Here is a 17,232-nt window from a genome sequence, read left to right on the forward strand (position 1 = left end):
GTTGGCGAGGATGTGGGGAGAAGTACACTCATAGTATTTCTGGTGGGATTGCAAATTGTTGCAACCACTCTGGAAAGCAGTATAGAGATTCCTCAGAAAACTTGAAATGGAACCACAATTTGACCCAGTTACCCCATCCCTTGGTATATACCCAGAGGACTTATGAAATCAGTATACTACAGTGACACAGCCACATCAATGTTTATAGCAGCTCAATTCACAATAGCTAAGCTATGGAACCAACCTAGGTGTCCTTCAACAGACAAATGGATAATAAAATGTGGAATATATTCGCACACACACATACTTACACGCACGCACATATACTCACATACACATACATATACACACATATGTGGTATGTATATATGTATAGACATACATGCACACACTGGAAAATTAGCCATAAAAAAAAGAATGACTGCTTTATGACTTTTGCCAGTAAATGGATGGATCTGGAGACTATCATGCTAAGTGATATTTTCCAATCCCAAAAAACCAAAGGCAGAATGTTCTGATATGCGGATGCTAACACACAATGAAGGAGGGAGAGGGAAGAATAGAGGTTCATTGGATTAGACAAAGGGAAGTGGGGATGGGAATAGGAAAGACAGTAGAATGAATTGGACATAACTTTCATGTTCATAGGTGAATACATGACCTTTGAAACGCCACATTAGGATCCCATTCTTGTGGTTATACATAGTCAGAATAAGTTATACTCCATGTATGTATAACATGTCAAAATACACTCTACTGTCATGTACATCTAACCAGAACAAATAAAATATTTGAAGAAACTGATGAGACTTTTTCAAAATGAGTGCAAGACAAACATCATAGATTCCAGAATCTTTATGTTAATCCTGCTTGGGATGCTTAAAGAAAAAATGCCTCCAAGGACATCAGAGTTGAACTGCTAAAACTCCAAGATAAAGAGAGAACCCATCAAAGTAGCCAGATGAAAACAGAGGACTTTATGTAAGAATGACAGCAAGCTTCTTGTTAGAAAACATGCAATCCAGAAGGCAATGGAACACTAGCCAAGCGCTAAAAGGAAAAACAACTTCCCCCACCAAAACTCTAGCTTACTAAATTGAAAAATACACCTAAAAGATTCTGTGTACCCCCAGTGAATACATCTTTTAACATAAAGGAGATAATCTAGATCAAATGGCCAATTTCTTGAAAGGCAAACAAATATGCTTTGAATAAGACAATGTCTATTAAAGAAATGGAATCAATAGTTAACATTTCAACACAGAAAGTATCACACCCACAGGGGCTCTCAGGCGACTTCTACCAAACACTTAAGGGTAAAAGTAGACCAATTCTCCATCATTCTTCGTAAGATAGTCATTCTGCTTTCATTTCCTAATTCATTCTACGAAGCCAGCATCACCCTACTACCAAAACCAGACAAAAATATAACTATAGACCAGTATCTCTCACGAACATAAATTAAAAAAACCTCAACAAAATATACATAAAAAGAACTAAACATCATAGTCAAGTGGGGATTTGTCCTATGTACATAAGGCTGGCTCACTATTTGAAAAGCAATTAAATTAACCCATGACACCAAGAGGCTAAAGAAGAAAATTCACATCATAACCATAGATGCAGAAAAAGCATCTGAAAAAATCAAAAAACACTTGTTCATGAGAACAAAACCAATCCAAAAAAAGCTCAGTGAAGTAGGAATGGGCAGGGAGCTTCAACATGATAAAGAATATCCACAAAAACCCCATAAATAAAATGAATATCATACTTTATTGCTGTTATGGTTTGGATGTGAGGTATCCCCCTTAAGGTCACATGTGAGACAATGCAACAAGATTCAGAGGAGAAATGATTGGGTTGTAAGGGTCTTAACCCAATCAATCAGTGAATTGATCCCTGATGGGATTAACTGAAGTGGTAGGATGTGGCTGGAGGAGGTGGGAACTGGGGTGTGGCTATGGGGTACACTACAAAAATACAGTCAGTTTGCCTTGGACAGCCAAGGCCCCACACATCAATCTAGATGTGGATCTTCTTCTTCCTTTACAGCAATTGATTCAAAATGGATCACAGGTCTAAATGTACAACATAAAATACAAAACATAAAACCCCTAGAAGATAACAGAAGAAAATCTAGATTTCCTTGGGTTTCACAAGGGCTTTTCAGATAGGACACCAAAGGCAAAATCCATTACAGAAAAACTGATAAACTCAACTTCATTAAAACAAAAATATTTTACTCGGCAGATATACTGTCAAGAATTGAGAAGACAAGTCAATGACTGAACTAAAATATTTGCAGAATTCCTATGTGATAGAGAACTATTATCCAAAATATCCAAATATATTTTTTTCTCAGGAGATACTGGGAACTGAATGCAGGGGTGTTTTACCACTGAGCCACATTCCCCAGCCTTTTAATAAAAACCCTATTAAAAGCAGGCCAAAGACCTTGATAGATACCCCACCAAAGATGATATACAGGTGGCAAACAAGCATAAGAAAAGATGTTTTAACATCATAGGTCATCAGGGAAATGAAAATTAAAACAAGAATAAAATACCACTAACACTGGGCGTGGTGACACATGCCTGTAATCCCAGAGACTCAGGGGGCCAAGATGGGAGCATCGCAAGTTCAAGGCCATCCTCAGAAATTTAGGGAGACCCTGTCTCAAAAAATAAAAAGGGCTGAAGATGTGGCTCAGTGGTTAAGCACCCGTGGGTTCAGTCCCGAGTGGAAAAAAAAAAAAAGAAGAAAAAGAAAAGTAGTACCACTACATACCTATTAGAATGGTCAAAATCTAGAACCCCAATGCCATCAACTTCTGGCAAATACATGCAGCAACAGAAATTCTCACTCATTGCTGGAGAAAATACAAAATGTAATACCCACTTTGGAAGATAGCTTGGCGATTCCTTATAAAACTAAATATATTTTTTTAAATAACCCAGCAATTGCGTTCCTTGGTATTTACACACAGGAGCTGAACACACATTCACACACAAACCTACACATGGACGTTTACAGCAGCTTTATTAATAATTGTCCAAACTTGGAAGCAACCAGGGTGTCCTTCAGCAGGTGAATGGATAAACACACTGGTGCATCCAGACAATGGCAAATTACTCACTGCTAAAAAGAAATGACCCCTGAAATCATGAGAGGGCACAAGGAAAACTTAAATGCAGGTTACCTAAGTGCAATCAGCAAATTATGCTGTATGATTCTGACAATACGACATTCTAGCAAAGGCAAAAACATGGGGACAGTAAAAAGATGGGTGGTTGCCAGGGGTTTGAGGGAGAAAGGTGGAGATGAGGGGGAGGGCGGAGAGAAGATTTAGGGCAGTGAAACTGCTCTATCCCATACACAGAGATATTACTATTCATAGTGACATAGGATGCACACCACTACCAGGGACCCTAGTATAAATCACGTACATCTCTATGATCATGCACATCAGTGCTGATCTGTCACCTGCAATGAATGCACCATTCTGGAGAGGAAAGGTGAAAATGGGGGAGGGGTTATTCATGTGTGAGGGCTCTATGGGAACTCTGTGTCTTCCTTTTGATTTTGCTGTGAAACTGCTCTAAAAAATTTAACTCTTCTAAAAACTGTAATAAAGAGTCTGACCCCATTTTTGATGTCTGACCACTGACAGCTCCCACGCCTATGCATCCCCCCAATTCTCGCCTGGCATTCCTGCCCCATGTATGAGTGTGGAAGTTCAAATTACCCCATTCCTTCTGCATACAGGTGTCTTTACCTTGGCCCCACACTGTGGCTACCATAGAATCCAGGAACACTTGCTCCTCCCTTTGCTCAAGCCAACTGCGCTGGCCTGGGTGCCTGTACCGCTTGCCTCATGAAGCCCACTGTATGAGCACGAACCTCCTCACATCCTTTTGCTGTATGAATGTGGCATCATCAGAATCAACAGCAAACCAATTTTGGTTTGATTGGGAGATTGATCCCTCCCTCCATGAACAACCAAAGAGACAAACACACTTAGAAGAGCATCCAGAAATATGAAACAATTAGAAGTAAATTTAACAAAATTGGTGCAAGACCTATACAGAGAAAACTGCAAAACACTGAGAAAAATTAAAGATGACTTAAATAAACAGAATGAGATCCCACGAATGGGAAGACCCAATATTGTTATTATGTCAATTAGACCCAATACAATGCTAATCAAATCTTAGTAGGGTATGTGTGTGTGTGTGTAACCTGACATGCTGATTTCAAAAGGTATATGGACATCTGGGGGGGTGTAGCTCAATGGTAGAGTGCTTGCTCAGCATGCATAAGGCCCTGGGTTCAATCTCCAGCATCAGTTTAAAAAAACAACAACAAACAAAGCAAAAAGACATTTATGGAGAGACACAGCACAATGAAAAAGCTGCAGTTATATAGTTGTACAAAGAAATACCACACAGCAGGGAAGGAACCACAGCATCTCACGTCAACATTGTGGAAATCTAAAAATATACTCAGAATATAAAGAAGGTTGTGGCCTGAATTGATGTAAGAAAATTTAAAGCATGAAATTAACATATGAACCACACATCAGAGCCCCAAAATATATAAAGCAAACACTGAGATGTTGAAAGGAGAAACAGACAGTTCTATAATAATAATGTTTCCAATACTCAGATTTCAATAATGATACATCAAAAAGGAAATAGAAGATGTAAATAACACCATAAACCAATGGAACCTAACAGATAATTACAGAACATCCAAACCAACAACAGAATACACATTTTCCCTCAAGGGCGCATGGAAGAATCTCCTAGAAGATTACATGTTAGGCAGTAAAACAAGTCTTTAATAAATTTAAAAAGACAAATCAACCAAGAATCTTTTTAGATCACAGTGGAATGAAACTAGAAATCGATAACAGAAGGAAAACAGGAAAATTCACAAACAGGTAGAAATTTTTAAAAGTTTTAAAGCAATTTATGAGTCAAAGAAGAAATCACAAGAATTAGAAACACGCTAAGACAAATGAAAAACACAAAATACCAAAACTTAAGATATACAATGGAAACAGCACTGAGGGAAATTTATAGCTGTAATTGCATACATTAAAATAGAGAAAGATCTGAAATAAAAGCTTAACTTTATACTTCAAAGAAACAGAAAAAAAAAACAACCAAAAGCTAGCAGCAGGAAGGAAATATAGATTAGAGATAAATAAAAGTAGAAAAACAATAAATAAAATCAATTAAGACAAAAGTCAGTTCTTCAGAAAACAACAAAATTGATAAACTTGTACCTAAGGAAGAAAAGACTAAGAAAAAAGTCTTGGAGATTCACATTAGTAGTGCATTCAAAATCAGCAAACTCAGAAATTACAGTATGGATATCACTACTGACTTTACTAAATGCAGGTTTAGGTTTTATAAAAAAGATTATAAGAGTATATAATCAATAGTATACCAATAAATTGGATAATCTAGAAGAAATAGACTAATTTCCAGAAACAACCTACCAAAACTGAATCATGAAGAAACAGAATATCTGAAAAAACTTATAATCAGTAAGGAGATAGAATCAGTAACCAAAACCTCCCATCAAAGAAAAGCTCTGGACCAGATATCTTCATGGTGAACTCTACCAAACAGTTAAAGAATTAACAACAACCCCTATCTAACACTTCCAAAATATTGAAGAGGAGGGGAAACTTCCTAATTCTGAAGCCAGCAGTCCTGAGCTATGAGGCAGACACTGCAAGAAAACTACAAGCCAATCTCTCTTATGAAGAGTAAAGAGTCTCAACAAAACACTAGCAAATTAATTTCAGCAATATGTTAAAAGGATTCTACACCATGACCAAGTGGGTTTTGTTCCTAGAGTGCAAAGATGCTTCAACATACGAAAATTATTCCATGTAATACACATTAATTGAATGAAAGAAAAATCATTCGATAAAATTTAACACCCTTGAATAATTAAAACAACCAAAGAAGGAATAAGGGGAAACTTCCTCAACACAACAGAGATCATATATGGAAAAAGCACATAGCTAACATCATACTCAATGGTGAAAGAGGGAAAGATTTTCCTCTAAGATCAGGAACCAGACAAGGATGCTTGTTTTTGCCATTTGTATTCAATATAATATTGGAAGTTCTAGTCACAGCAATTAAGGGGGAGAAAAAAAGGGAAACCAAGTTGAAAAGAAAGATGTAAAATTGTATCTGTTTGCAGATGACATGATCTTCTATGTAGAAAACAGAAAAATTATACACAGAAAACAAAATAAATTCATTAGAGCTATTAGAGAAGTTCAGCAAAGTTGTAGTATACAAAAATTTCTATACTAACAATGAAAAATCTGAAAAGAAATGCCATTTATAATAGCATCAAAAAGAAAAAAATATTAGGAATAGAGAATAAACTTAACCAAGGTGTTAAAAGACTTATACATTGAAAACTACAAAATGTTGCTGAAAAATTTAAGGACAACATAAAAAAAGCAAGACATTCTATGATTGTGGACTGGAAGAGTTAATATGCTCACGATGCCAATACAACCCAAGGTGACATGACACACAGATTTAACACAATTTCTATCAAAATTCCAGTAGCATTTTTTGCAGTAGAAAAGCTCATCCTAAATTTTTTGGAATCTCAAGAAACCCCCAACAGCAAAACAAACAAACAGGAAACCTTGAAATAGAAAAAGCTAAAGGATTCACAATTCCTGACTTCCCAAATTACCACAAAGCTACAGTAACCAAAACAGCATGCTAGCAGCATAAAGACAGACATTCAGACTAATGGAATAGAGAGCCAGAATTAAACCCTTGCATAGATGGTCAACTGATTGTTTTTTAATAGAACATGGATGTTTTAATACGTTTCATATTGCAACGAAGACACTGAACACTTAAAAACAATTACATTGATAACAATAAAAATAACCAATTCCTCGGTGCGAGGTTGTGGCTCAGTGGTAGAACACTTGCCTAGCACATTCGAGGACCTGGGTTTGATCCTTTGATCCTTATTTATAAAAATAAAATAAAGGTATTGCAACTAAAAAATAAGTATATATGTTTTAAAAAATAACCAATTCCACAGAACACTTGCAAATGCAAACTTTTTCCTCCAAAGAAACTTGTTTTCACACACCTAAGTAACAAATGACATTATAGTCTTCAGATTGCAAAATATGTCCAGAACTTTTGATTCTAAAGAAACTGATGTGCGGTGATTGAGAAAAAGAATGTTGCTTTGTCCAACAACAAATCTCTTATATTTTTATAACACACTTTTTTTAGTGACCACGTGTTTTTCCTATTTATTAAATGAAAACCTAGACATGTCTGCACATAACAGTGTTCCTATTTCCAAACGCTATTTCAAATGAGAACACCTGTGGCTGATCCCGACTTAATCTTAGCCATATGCACACATACATGTGTGAACTCCCTCCAGCCCCTTGAAAATAAGACCACTGAGGCCACAGTAGCAGTGGGGTAAGATCACGGTAGAAGATGACACAGTAGTTAACACTAAGTCACATCCTGCTCCTGAGAACTCTGCTCAAGCACAATTAGGGTCGTCCACCTTCCTGATAATGAGTGAAGAGCCTTGTTTCTGGTGACAGAGGCGGGCCCCTCAGCTACCAAGAAGTGAGCAGCTACTAGCAGTGAAGGTCACTGATTTGCATAGAACTAAACGGTCATTATTGACATATGCTTTTAAAGGCTTTAAACCTTTTTCATCTGGCAAAGACCTGCATCTTAAATTTGATTTAGTTATCTATGTACATTTTTCTTTGTTTCTAAGACATCTAATTAAAACCCATGAAACCCCAGGACACAGCCTGTGCTGCTCATTGCCAGTCAACTCTGTTGGTGCCTTTGTACACGCAGGTGCAAGAAGAGATGTGGCAATCATCTGGCTGTGAGGCAAAATTAGGCCACAGTAAGCATCTTGATGCAGTGCTCCATCAGGCAGAATGCACCCAGGACAGCATGAGCTGGAACTTAAAATCCTCACCAACCACAGTGATCAGACTTACTTCAATTCTCAAGAACACTGTGGTCAGATATGTAATCAGAAAATGTTGGACTTTAGGGCTGGGGATGTGGCTCAAGAGGTAGCGCGCTCGCCTGGCATGCGTGCGGCCCAGGTTCAATCCTCAGCACCACATACAAACAAAGATGTTGTGTCCGCCGAAAACTAAAAAGTAAATATCAAAAATTCTCATTCATATTCTCTCTCTCTCTCTCTCTCTCCTCTCTCTTTAAAAAAAAAAAGAATTAAAAAAAAAAGAAATGTTGGATTTTAAAAATACAAATTTTTAGTTGGGAGCCATGGTATATGCCTGGAATCCCAGTGGTTTAGGAGGCCAGGGAAGGAGGATCATGAGTTCAAAGCCAGCTCAGCAACTTAGAGAGGCCCTAAGTAACTTAGTAAGACCCGTCTCTAAAGTATAAAAAGGGGCTGGGAATGTGGTACAGCACAAAAGTATCTTTCCATGGGGAAAGGAGAGTCTTTTCAACAAATGGTGTTGGGAAAACTAGAATGCCACATGATAAAGCATGAAGTTGAACTCTTGCCTTTACCATATACAAACATTAACTCAAAAGAGATCAAATACCTAAAAGTAGATCTCAAATTATGGAAGCCAGGTGAAAAACAAAATAGAGAAACTCTTTGTGACATTGGATTTGGTGCTGCTTTCCTGGATGTAAGATTAAAATTATAGGAAAAAAACCCATACTTCCTCAAAGTTAAAAAAAAAATTTAAAAAAAAAGAAAAGAAAAAATAAACTGTTCTTCCTCAAAGTTAAAAACTTGTGCATCAAGGGACACCATCAACAGTACACCTAATAGGAAAAAATATTTTCAAATCATATACATGCCTGATAATGTACCAAGATCCAGTATGCATACAATCCAACAACCACCACCAACCAACTCACATAGAAAAGGACTTGAATAGACCTTTCTCCAAAGAAGATGCATAAATGGTCAATGAGCACATGTCAAGATGTTCAGTGCCACCAGTCTCTGCAGAAATATGAATTCAAACCACCATGAGACACTTCTTCACATCCATTTGTGTGGCTAAAAACAAAAGCAAAATGGAAAACAGAGGCTGGCGAGCGCGATAGCAGCTGCTGAGGAGTAAAATGTAGCAGACAATGTGGAAGACAAGTTAGCAGTTTCTCAAAAAATTAAACAGTATTACCACATGGTCCAGCAATTCCACTCCTATGTATATACCAAAGAACTGAAAGAGAAGCCTCAAACAGATACTTCTGTTATCAATGTTGTAGCAGTGTTCATCACAATGGCCAAAAGGTAGAAAGAACTAGACTGTCTCATAACAGATGAGTGGATAGACAAGACGTGGCATATACATACAATGGAATATTATTCAGCCTTAAAAGAGAAGGCAGTTCTGATACAAGCCACAGCATAGATGAAGCTTGAAAAACCCTTTGGCATCCAGCATCAGGTTATGTGATAGGATTCCACTCACTTAAGGTGCCTAGCAAAAGCAAATTCAAAGACAGCAAATGGACTAGAGATTAGTAGGAGCTGGGGAAAGAGGCACAGGGAGATACTGTTTGATGGAAACAGTGCTTCTGTTTGGAAAGTGACAAAAACATTTTAGAGGGCTGGGAGTGTAGCTCAGTAGTAGAACACTTGCCTGGCACATTGTGAGGTCCTGGGTATGATCCTCAGCACAGCAAACCCCACCACCACCAGATTTTTTTTTTTAATTGGAAATGGATAGTGGGTATGCTAGTGTGACCATACTTAATGCTACTGAAGTATATGCTTTAAAATTTTTTAAATGGTAAATTTTATGTTACATATGTTTTACCAAACAAACAACAACAACAAAAAATCTCCAAAGCATGGAATTCAATCCTGAATATTGTTAAGTGCCTCCATATTATGAGAGAGAAAAGCACTAAGACTGGAGGACAGTAGTTTCTGGAGTAGGGAGATGTACCCAGGGGCTTCCACTTGCACCTGTTACTCAGGTGGCATCTGCATCTCAATCTAGGTGACAGGCACAGAGGTCTGAAATGGGGTAATAATCAAAATTGACAAGATTAAGAGCAACATGGGCAGCTTCCCCAGGAGGCACTGAGCCAACTGTGGAGAAGTGAAGACAGACCCTTCCCTGTGGGGTGGGGTGGCAGCAGTCATTTCCTCTCTTTTGCCGCTGGCATTCCAGGACCCCACCTCCTGTCACAGCTCTGCCTCCAACACCTTCCTAAATGCCACAGTCTGCAGTAGCCTCTAACATGAAGGGGAACTTTAATTGTTCTGAGAGTTTGGGTTCTGGCTTGGGACTAGCCACAGATCTCTCCGGCCCTTGGGCAGGGATGGGATGAGCCAGGTTGGGAGTAAATTGGGGCATATCTGTCTGTACTCCTGCTAGAGGAAATCCCCTTAGGTGCCTCAGCCTCTTTGCTCGGAATCGCAGACTGGGATCTGCTAAAGGAAGGAGATGGGAGCCCCAGGGCCCTCGCGGGCTCTCACTTAACCTCCAGGCACCTAGCCCCTGCCCACTCCCCTCCCCATACCAAGGCAGGGGCTGGGGTGAGCCTTCCTCTTCTCCCCCAGCAGTGCTGGTGCCCAGGCCTGGGAGAACTTCCTGCCCCTGAGACTTACCAAGCCCCTCAGAAGATAGGCCTTGGGCTGGGGGAAACAGGCACCTGTCACTCAGGCTCTACTCTCAGTGGGTCTGCAGCTTGGGGCAAGGCTCATCACTGTAATGGGACTAAGGGGGCAGGAGAATGGGGCCAAAATGGGGGGCTGCTACCCAAAGGGAATTCTTGGAGGGCAAGGACCCCTGAACCCCCAGGACAGTGCCCTATCAGGCTCCCAGACTGGATGGATGGACATACTAGTGACCGAGGGCAGGAGCTACAGGGAAGTAACCCTTCCCACTTCCCAGAGCTATCCAGACAGGGAAGGAACCCCCTGGCATTAACAGTATGGGAGATGGGTGGGAACAGGATCAGAGAGAGGAGGAAGGCAAGCGTGTTCATCTAGGTTGGTGCTGGAGCAAAAGGAGGGGTCTGTCTACAGTGGGCAGGATTTGAAACATGTGGTGGAATCCAAGTCTTCCTTCTGACTCTGGACCTACCCTATTTTCTGGCACCAACTTTGGCTAAGCCTGGTCTAGGGCTCTGGCCAAGAGGAGAGGATGCGACCTGGTCCACCCACCTTGCCTGAGGGAGAGATTTCTACCTGTTCTACCTCACAGTCCAGGAGAGAAGACTTTCATGCCACATACGCCCACCTCCTGGAGCACAGGGCAGCCCCCCAAGCTCTACCACCCATCTGGCAGGCCAGCCTGGGTGCTGGCCCCTTGTTGCTGTGGCATGGGCTGTTTGGGAAGTCAGACTTTTCAAGTTCAGACTGCCAGCCCAAGGCCAGTGATGGATATGGTATGGGTCAAGTACAGAGAAGAAACAATGAGAAGTAACAAATACAGGCTTCCCACCCTGCTCTTTTTACTGTTAACGTTCATCAAAATAGTCCTTTGTAGTTTCAACTAAGAATTCTCATTTCCAGTTCTCAAATCAATAGATAAAAACAGGTTTGAAAAATCTGCCCAATGTTGTGGTCAGAACACTGATTATCTTATATGACAAGACATTTCCTGCAATTCTGAACATGTGACCAGTTGCATAAGTTTTTATAATTTTGATGGAGTTAAGATGCAAAAGAACCACAATCAGAATAAAATGCTTGCCCACTGTTTCAGGAGCTCCACACTCAGAGCACAATCTGTCTGCAGAATTGTGCAGCTTCAGTGCTGATGGAACTTTCTGAAAGAACATTCTGAACAGGGCTCCTAACAGCACTTCCTTCCCACCCATTTCTTGGGTGCACACATGAGCATGTTTCCTGCCTAGCTTCTGCCTAGTGCAGTGTACTATGTGAGGGTCACATCTTTTGGGTCACTAAAGTCCTGCCTTGCTTTGGGCAGTCACCCAAGAAGAGACAATGAACTCAGATGGGCTGAGCAGTTCCAGCCAGGGTCTGCATGCCCAATGATGCCTGAATCTATTTTGGCCTTTGAGATGCTCAGGCTGAATGATAAATAATGATCCTGCTTTGGGCACAATGGTTTGCTTGGTGCAGTGGCAATCCATGTAAACCTTTCCAGAAGGTAATGAACATGTTGGATTTTTAAAGATGCACCCCTTTGTCTCAACACTCCCACTTTCAGGAGTTTAACCAGAAAAGAGCGCTGCAAAACTGAAAAACAAGCACAAGGGGTCCATCCAGCATAGTCTATACCACAAAAAATTATACATAACCTAACTGTTCACCACTAGGTACCAAGAGACGGCAGATGAGGTTCCCACACTAGGCTGGGCCTCATTCAGGTAAGTGAACCTATCTGATCATGGATTGCCACTGCACCAAGCAAACCATGGTGTAGACTCAGAATCAAACCAGACTAACTCAGAACAGTTGGAGCAACTGTCCTGCTGAGTGTGTCAGGTGGCTTATCCCATTCGAACCCCCAAAGACACAGGTGTTGGCTGGGGTCTCCATCCCATGCCATCACCATCAGGCCATGACTGATAGGAAACAAGCCCCCAAAGGTCAAGTCCCTATCTACACCCCCTGTCAAGTCACAGTGGAGCCACCCCACCACAGGCCTGACCAATGAAGCCACATTAGGGAAGCCAAAAAGCTGTGGTCAGCATGTGTAAAAGGTTCAAGCCACCAAGTGTCCACACCAGAGCTATGGGCACTGAGGAGGTGGCAGAGGGTTGGCTGCTTTCCTGCAGCCTCAGAGGGCCTACCCAAGGACACCACCATCTTACTGCCCAGCCCTGTGGTAGGATGGTGGCCCAGGGTAGGAAGGATTATTGAGATCAATCCTGAGCTGAGAGCTAGTGACAGTCCAGTAAATGATACTGGGCATTGCTCCTTCTCCCATAGAAACCTCATTGCCACCCCCAACCAAGGCCACCCAACACCCCCACCAATATGCCAAAATGAGCTTCCTCATGACCCCAGGTCCTTATGGTTCTAAGACCCCACCTGGCCTGGTTCTTGCTCAGCCTGCCACCTCTCACGTCACTCACTGGCAGCTTGCTCTCTGAGCTCAGGTGCTCAGACCCCTTTCCCCACTGGGGCGTTGGCACATGCTGCTCCCTTCTCCAGGCAATGTCTGGACTGGTGCTCACCTGACTCACCCCTTCCCTCAGGACCCTCTAAGGCCTCTATTCCTGGGAAGCTGTCCTCCTTCCTGGAGCTGCTTTGTAATTACTGGAACCTCAATTAATTAGCAGTGAGGTGACCTGTGGAAGTTTCATCTCTCTGACAGGGTACTGCGGCCTGGCCTCCCACTGTTTGCTGGGCCTGGCCTAAGGCTGTATTCTAATGCTGTCTGAAGGGACACAGGTGGGGGACAGGCCTGCCTAAGGCCTGTAACCAAATGTCCTGGGGAGTCCAAGATGGGATGCTGAGCCCATAGGTGTGTGCCAAGATGGACAGGAGCACCAGGGAGGGGGGCACTGGGAATGTTCTGGATGCTGACATGATGGCAGCTATCTGGACACATACACAGATGAAAAGTACCATAACACACACTTTACTGTACGACTACTGTACCTCAATTTAAAATATTTTCTTTTTTTAGTAGAGTCATCTCTTCTTCAAAAAGCAGGCTTTTTTTTCCTAGGGATTTCATCTCCCACATATTGATATATAAAAACAACCCCATTGGAAATTCTCCTCTTCTCCCGAAAGAGCTAATTGCTTGCTCTTCAGAGAAGACTTCTGAGCCATGAAGACCAGGCCACCCTGCTCTTCCCCAGTACCCAGCTTCTCATCCCTGCTAATTGCACAGAGGGCATTTGGTGAAGCTGCTGAGGTGGGACAGGGCAGGACACAGGCTGCTGAGGAAACCCCTCACCACTGCAAGCCCTCTAGTCTGATGCCACATGGAAGGCCAGGCTGTCCTCCCGGCTCTGTGGGGCCTTGTGGTGTGACCAGAGCAGGATTTCCCATTGGTAACATGTGGCCGACAGCCTCGCAGGGCAATGCCAATGCTTGTGACTCCTGAGACTTGAGGCAGCCCTCCCCCCCCCCCGTCCCCTCTGCTGCCCCTCAGTGCCTCCCTGAACCATGGGTCCTCGTATTCTGCATTCCAGAAAGTGTCCTCTGTAACACCCTTATTCTCCAGCTGGTCTCATCCCTTTCTCAAACCTCTGTAGTGGGCTCTATCAAAAGCAGACAGCAAGGTGAGAAAACCTAAAGTCCTAACACCAGAGTGGAGCCTGGGCTGCCCTATCACAGGGACAGTTTCTTGGGTCACCTGTAGTTTTTCCCCTCATGGACACATCTGTAGCTTCAAAATGAGCGTCCCAGGTGTGTTTAAGAGGCCGGGCACAGCTGAGGTTACTGTTAGGGTGACTCAATTTCCTCAGGTCCCCTCAAAGAGTCATGATTCTGATAGATGAAGTAGGAGACTCAGGCTGGCCCCCAAGGATAGGGTCCTTCAGATGTGCCCTTGCTCTGGGCTTCCTGGATACGTGGGCCACACAGCAGAGGGCCTTGGATGAAAGTGGGGACACAGAGCTTTCACTAGAGCCAGTTGAGGGGAAGTCAGTTGAATACAGTGTCCTGGCTGGTATGCAGTAACACAAGAGTAAGGTGAAGATGAGAGGAAAACCAACCTCTTTTCCTCCGTCAAGGGTGCTCAACACCCTCCCTACACCAGGTTCAGCACAGGAGCCAGAGGTCACCACAAGATTGTGTCATGGTTTAGATATGAGGTATCCCCCAAAAGATCTTGTGTGACTGGGTTATGAGAGCTGTGACTTACCAGTGCATTAATACCAATAAAGATTAACTGGGTGGTCACTGTAGGCAGGTAGGATGTGGCTGGAAGAGGTCGGTCACTGGGGCTGTGCCGTGGGGGCATATATTCTGTCTTGGTGAGTGGAGCTCTCTTTCTGTTTCCTTGTTGCCAAGTCCTGAGCTGCTTTCCTCTACCACACCCTTCCACCATGATGTCAGGCCTCACTCGAGACCAGAGCAATGATGTTGGCCATCTACGGACTGAGACCTCTGAGATCATGAACCCTAAATAAACTTTTCTTCCTCTAAAATTGTTCTTGTCAGGTCTTTTGGTCACAGCAACACACAAAACAAAAGCTGACTTAAATAGGCATCCTGGTGGCCATAAGTCACCAAATTCCTGCTCAGCAGGAACCATCCAGAGTTGCCCTTCCAGCCAGGTTCCTTTCCTTACATACAGTATTTGGTGTACAGTGCAACTCCCAGAGTGAGGCACACAGCAGGCACTCAATAAACACATGCCACATGAGCGGTGCATAAAAATGCACTGCCCGTTCCCAGATAGGGGAGAGAGACTTGGAATGTGAGGCAGAGAGGCACAGTGACTTCTCTTATAAGGTCACAAAAGCGCTACTGAATTCTCCCATTTCTGTCTACCCCATGGACACCAGCTGGACTGGGCTCCATCATCTGTCTCCCCAGGACCCTCTCCAGGGTCCCTGATGCTGCTACACCAGCCCACAACCAACTCTCCATAGCAACCATGGTGATCTCAGGACAAGGTACGCCAGGAACCAGCAGGAAAAGATATGGGTGAGTGTCTGCTTGGACTACACCAAAGTGATTTCAGGAGACGTCACTCATAGGAGACAACTAAGACCAAAGGCCTGCTCTTTACAGTAGCAGCAGGAATATGAACAAGAGAAATCACGTCACATATAAAATACCCTTGCCATGAAGTCTGTGTCTGAATCTGACCATATTTCTAGATCCATCCACCAACTCAAAGGAAATGCAGAGTAACATGTGAAAGGGACACCGGGGACACCGTCTCATAAGACAGTTTGCTTTCATTTTGTATAGCTTTGTTATTATGATAGCAATGAATTAGAGACATTTAAGATTCAACAATTAGAGACATTTAAGATTCAACAATCTCGGGCTGGGGATGTGGCTCAAGCGGTAGCGCGCTCACCTGGCATGCGTGTGGCCCGGGTTTGATCCTCAGCACCACATACAAACAAAGATGTTGTGTCTGCTGAAAACTAAAAAATAAATATTAAAAAATTCTCTCTCTCTCTCTCTCTCTCATTTTAAAAAAAATCAAGGCTTTAAAAAAAATTCAATAATATCTTCTGGCTAATTTTGTGCATGTTTCAAATTTTCCATAATAAAGAGGGTTTTTTTTGGGGGGGGGTAGATACTGGGGATTGAACTCAGGGGCACTTGACCACTGAGTCACATCCCCAGCCCTATTTTACTTAGAGACAGAGTCTCACTGAGTTGCTTAGCAACTCACTGTTGCTGAGGCTGGCTTTGAACTTGTGATCCTCCAGCCTCAGGCTCCTGAGCCACTGGGCGTGTACTACCACACCCGACTAGAATTTTTTCTGTAGTATTTTTTTTTGTTTGGAATCGAAAATATCCCTATTAAAGGAGGAAGGGAAAGAACCAGATGGAGGCAGAGGGGCTGGTCCAGGGTGAGGGATTCTAGCTTTTCCACAGGAGCTTGGGGCCATCTGCAAACACTCTGTCACAAGTTTTTGTTTCAAATGCACTTTTAACTGGTTTTCTAAATCTCAATGAAAACATACTCACCTTATGCCCAGAAGTGACAGGATACAGTGCAGTCTGCAACCAGAGCCAGCCAGCCACACACAATCTGTGATTGTCTGTAAAAGATAAGTACAGAATGCAAGTCAGAGTTTAGAAACTTTTCAAGGCACCTGGATCAGTGACCAAAGTCTGAGGAGCCTAACAAAAGAATGGGCTTTCATTTTCCATATTTTCATTTTTATTATCATTATTTTTTAGTGAATTTCAGCCTATGTGAGATTAAAATTTTTAAAACAAACATCTAGCTTCTCACCACAAAGAGTCTAAGAATATTGCAGCCAAGACATTAATCTCCAGGAGACCCCAAACCTGTCAGCTTTGGTGGCTTGCCAGAAAGTTCAGGACAAAGCTTCCCTGTCACTACTTGTAGCGTGAGTTACTTCCTGCAGGTAAGAGGGGAGGAGCTCTGCAAAACTCGGCTGATTTGAAAATCCAAATTCACTTGCTAGCCACCTCCAAGAACACCAGCAAGGCCCAGGAAGTGGGCCAAGTGCCCGCTCTGGTGAAGGGCCTTTGCATCCATGGCCAACCAGCCAGCTAGCCTGCCAACTTTCACACGCATGCTCACTG

The 17,232-nt window shown here is 42.5% G+C and overlaps 1 protein-coding gene across 2 annotated transcripts in view; it reads right to left on the bottom strand.

The window, feature by feature from the left end:
- Chdh (choline dehydrogenase) overlaps positions 1-17,232 on the bottom strand; it is a 29,381-nt gene that overhangs the window by 7,299 nt on the left and 4,850 nt on the right. The window contains exons 2-3 of one of the 2 annotated variants that reach the window (XM_077795641.1): positions 16,645-16,718; positions 16,022-16,091 (exon numbers count right to left, since the gene is read on the bottom strand). The gene's annotated coding sequence lies outside the window, so the exon portion shown is untranslated. The remainder of the gene's footprint in view (positions 1-16,021; positions 16,092-16,644; positions 16,719-17,232) is intronic. The other variant, XM_026388614.2, reaches the window with a different exon arrangement.

The sequence above is a fragment of the Urocitellus parryii genome, chromosome 3, assembly GCF_045843805.1.
Source record: "Urocitellus parryii isolate mUroPar1 chromosome 3, mUroPar1.hap1, whole genome shotgun sequence".
Classification (NCBI taxonomy): domain Eukaryota; kingdom Metazoa; phylum Chordata; class Mammalia; order Rodentia; family Sciuridae; genus Urocitellus; species Urocitellus parryii.